Here is a 5,026-nt window from a genome sequence, read left to right as displayed (position 1 = left end):
AATAATGAACAGCCATATACCAGAGACATTTTGTGGCGTTCAAGTGGGGAATGGGCTCAAAAACTTGGGGGGAGGAGTGGTGGGGAGAGAAGTGCATGGGACTATGTGGATGGCACACTGGTGATTCGGTGATGGGAATCCCACGGGGATTACAATTGAGATAAAAACAAAAAAGCGTACAAAATTATGTAAAAAATAAACTGCTATATTATTAGAAAAGAAAAGAAATTTCCGTGTTTTTTATAGAACACATACCCCTTCTGTGATATCCATTATTCTTATTTTACCTTTCCTCATGGTGTCTGATAATTCGTGGTGTTGTCTTCTTTCTTTCTTTCTTTCTTTTCTCTTCTTGTTGCTTTGTAAATTCGTATCTTCAAGTTTACTGATTCACTCTTCCATTGGTTTATTTTCCTTCATAGCTTTTTATAGTATTTTCCATCTCTTGATCTTTTTCTTTTTTTTTTCAATTTCTTTATTTCCTTCTATAAAGTATCATTTTTTATCTTTTGTTTATTTCTCAAGACATTCATTTTTCCTGAATTTTCTTGCCTATCTTGGATCTCTCTGTGTTCTCTGTATTCTTCTCTGAGTTCTTCATATTTCTTTGAATGCAAGCTTGAATTCTGTATCTGATAGGAGGATCAGATCTCCCATGTCTTTGTGATTGGGTTCTGGAGATATGTTCTTCATATATAGTGAGATTTCCCTTCTTCCCTCTGTAGCTGTTCATTGTGTTATTTTTCTCATTTTTTTGTAGTACCTGCCTGCCGCAAGTTTTGCCTCTGCTAAGTGTGTCTCAACCCCTCCCATTATGTACTGGGACACCCACCAGAAGGCAAATGGTACTCACTGCTCTCGGGCAGGGACCTTGTGGCATGGACTAGGACTAAAGCTGTTTCATGAGGTTCTGGCTATTTATCCAGGGTTCAGGGTGCTTTCCAGAGGATATCTTTGATTTTGGATGCAGCCTTACACAGCCTAGACTAGGTTATGTGTCTGCTCCCAACTGGTAGCTGAGCCATGGGTTAGATACACTTCCCAAGGGTGTCTGAGGAACAGCAGAGTAAAGTGTGTCTAAGCACTTGGTGATTGCACTTTCCAAGGCTGTCTGAGGGCTGGTGGTAATTTGTGAGACCCTACTAACCTCAGACTGGAACATGTGGCTGCTTCTTAGGTGCTAATGGCCTTCACTCTAAATTTGTGTTTGTCTTTAGGTTTTAAATAGGTTTCTTGTAGGCAAAGTTTAGAAGTCTGGTACTTTTTGACCCACCTTGTCAGTCTGTGTCTTTTAATTGGTAAGTTCAGACTATTCATTTTTGAGTTTATTATAGATATATAATAATTATTTACTGTTATTCTCTTTTTTTTTTTTAGATTTATTTATTTATTCGTACAGAACTGGGGTACAGGCCAGAGATGCGGAGGGTGAGAGGATTCACCAGAGACAGAGTGGGGAGCAGAACAGGCAGATCGACGAAGTACACTGCTGAGGGGAGCAGCGGGCGGGTCAGGAGAGGTCTGCCTCGCCATGTGGTCGCCTCCGGGGCAGGCGGGAATTGAACTCATGCGGAGGTGGCTTTAGATTCTCAGTGCAGTGCTTTAACCCGCTGCGCCACCAGGGAGGGCCTGTTATTCTCTTTTTATTGTTTTCTCTTTTGTTCTTTTTCTCTGTTTGCTTCTCTCCATTACATTTAGATGACTTTCCCTGTTTCTTCATATCTTCCCAGTTTCTTCACATATTTTCCTATATGTCTGTTTTCTAGATTTTTGCTTTATCACTACCATTAGGGTTATATTATACTTTTTATATCTATATGAATTCCTTTATAAGCTAGAGTTGACTCATAATTTAATCAATAGATTCTACCTTTTTCTTCTTCCCCTTTAGTGTTTTCTTGCAGTTTCTAATTATACTTTTTTTATTCTTCTGATTACATATTCCTGTTTTCTTTTTGCTCAAGGTTTTGTGTCTTTTTTCTTCTTTTCCTGTAAAAGGGCTCTTTTCAAGATTTCTTGTAAGTCAGATCCATTGGTGGTAAGCTACATTAGTTTTTGTTTGACTGGGGAAGTCATTATTTCAGAGACATTTTTGAATGACATTTTTTGCAGGATAGTCTATTCTTGGGTGGCAGGTTTTGGCTTTTATCATCGATGAATAATTGATTCCACTCTTTTCTGGTAACTTGAGAAATCTGATGAGATCTTAATCAAAGGTAAGTTAATGACTTTTTTTCTCTAGCAGTCTTCCATATTTTTGTTGATCTTCGACTTTTTTAACAACAGTGATATCCTTGGTGGGGATAAATTTGCATTTAGGAATTTGGATATCCTTTTTGCTTCCTGAAATCCATGTTTATTCCTTTCTTTTGGCTCATGAAGATCTCAGTTATTATTTATTCAAATAGGGTCTCTCTTCCTTTCTCTATTTATCTTCAGGACTATCCATTACACTTATGTTTCCTCCTGTAGTTGAGTCTCATATTTCACATAAGGATTCTTCATTTTTCCTAGATCTTTTTCACTCTTCTTCCATCTGGGTGATTTTTTACATTTATGTCTTCTGTTTCTGAAATTGTCTCCTACCAGCTAAGTTCTATTAAAAACTCTTGCTATATCCATCCTCATTTCACTTAGCATCTCTTTTTACATCCTTTTAAAATCTTCAACCTCTTCAAGATTTAGTGAATAAATCTTTTTGTTCCTGGATCTCTAAGGTTCTTTCAGCTTTTGACTGCCCTTCTATTACTTCATTTAGCATTTTTAAAATTTTTATCCTGAACTCCTGCTCATAAAGTATATCAATATATGTCCCTGAACATCTATTCTACTGATGTTATTCTATTCTATTCTTCTTTTGCTTTTCCATCTTGTGTTTAGATGTTCCTTGTTTATGAGGGAAGAGTTTTACCTTATTTACTTTTTGGGAATGGGGCACTGTGGGTTTAATTTAGTTTATTTCTCTTTGTTTATATGACAGCAGGTAGGGAAGTGTGGGGTAGTTGTGGCTCAAAAAACTTTTCTCCTTATGAAGAGACATCAGTCCAAAAGATCAATCTGTCTCCTCTCTTCTCTCCAGTATAAATTCTTTTTGATGCTCCAGGGACTTTAAATTCCTTCCCCTCCTCCTTGTTGTTCCTATCTGTAGTGTGGGGTATGTTTTACTAAACTAGAGTCACTTGGCAATGGACCTAGGAAAGATACACAGAATATGAGCTCCCAGACACATGCTGCTTTACCCTAGCTGGCAGTGGCCACCTGGCATATGCTGTATGATTTTGACATTGCCTGGGCCCAGAGTGGAAGTTGCCAGAAATTGCCTACTTGGCTCTTCAATGGTCAGAGTAGGGAGGACTCTGACACCCACTATGCCACTACCCAGCTCTTTGTGAGGGTGGTCAGCTCACACCTGCACTTTGTTGCCATCAATCTTCCTTTTGTCTGACTTTCCAACAGGAGAGAAGAAAGATTCCTTATATTTGATGTCTCCCCATGGCCAACCTGTGGCCATCAAACTTCCAGCAATTGCATCATGTCTTTTGTTCTCCTGTCTTCACTACTCCTTTCTGTACAGTTCCTGTAACAATATTCACTGAACCCAGTAGGATGGACACCGTTTCCAACTTGTTCTGCCACCATGGCTGCAACTTCTTTGGTTTTTTCATTCATCTTCCCATGGCAAGTTACCAACTTTGGCATGAAACCATCAGGAAAATTCTGTCTTTGTTGCTAAATCTCTAGATCTTCCTTTGAATTAACTTATTTTATTTGTTTTATTTACTTTTTAGTTGAGCTCTTTTTATTCTAGGTTAATTTACTATTTAGTTGTGCTTAAGTGAGAGAATGAGCCAAATCTCTCTAGTCTGCAAATACATGTATTTCTTCTAGTTTGTTCAATTTATTTCCACATAGATGTTCCTTATAGTCTTTTATGAACCTCTGTATTTCTGCAGTATCTGCTCAAGCCATGTCTGTTTAATATCTGATTTTTTTCCTTTGGGTTTTCTTTTTATTTTCACTGTGAGTTAAGTTTGGGTTTTTAATCAATATTGTTTGTCCTTTTAAATAACTAGCAATAGATTCATGTCGGGGTGCCCAGGACCCTAGCCCCATGATTCAGCAGCCAAGATGGCACCTGGCCTTTAGCCAGTGCGGTTGAGCTGGTAAAAAACAAAATAGTCAACACCAGCCTGCATAAGGAAGTTAAATCTTATTGGATATGCTTTTGCATGATCAATGTATGCTCGTTGTGTGTCCTGACCAAATATGGTTGTTATACACGTGAGCAGTGCTCTAATTGGCCAATGTACATGTGAGCAGTGCTGTAATTGGCCAATGAATGCTATTTAAGCAATGCGCTTCTCCTTAGAGGGGAAGCAAGCAAGAGGGAGAGCGAGAGCAATTGAGGAGGAGGGCACACGCCCGCAAGGGAGAAGAATAAAGGATCCAGAAGAAGATATATGGTGGCATCTTTCTGCTGGCAGAGAGTGCGTCGCAGATTCATTGGTCTTTTGTATCATCATTTTGGCTTTCATTTCATTTATTTTCACTCTGTTTTATTTGTTTCCTCTTATTGTCTTTTGTTTTTATTTGTTCCTTTTCTAACTCCTTTAAGTGTGAGGTTAGATTGCTTGAGACTTCCTGATAATTCCCTGTTAATACCAGAGACTTTTTGTTGTTGTTTGTTTGGGGTCTTCTTGCTGCATCCCAAAAATGTGATAGCTCTTCCTTTAATTTTAGTTGGATTCCAGGCAACTTTTGACTTTTTGATTTCTTCATTGACTCAAGAGTTATTCAGAAGCATTTTATTTAATCTTCACATATTTGGATTTTTCCAAAATTTCAGAAAATGTTCTTGGCTTGATTTTAGTATTCAAATGTTTATTGGGGCTTTTTGGTGTCCCAGCGAAGGATCTGTCTTTGACAATGTTCCTTGTGCTCTTGAGAAAATGTGTGTTTATTTGACATGACAACTTCTATGTATGTATACTAAGCCCATCCTAGTACATCCTTTTTTTTTTTTTTT

Source organism: Condylura cristata, unplaced genomic scaffold (genome assembly GCF_000260355.1).
Source record: "Condylura cristata isolate star-nosed mole 26May11 unplaced genomic scaffold, ConCri1.0 scaffold00025, whole genome shotgun sequence".
In the NCBI taxonomy this organism is placed as follows: domain Eukaryota; kingdom Metazoa; phylum Chordata; class Mammalia; order Eulipotyphla; family Talpidae; genus Condylura; species Condylura cristata.
Note: the sequence above shows the minus strand (reverse complement) of the source record.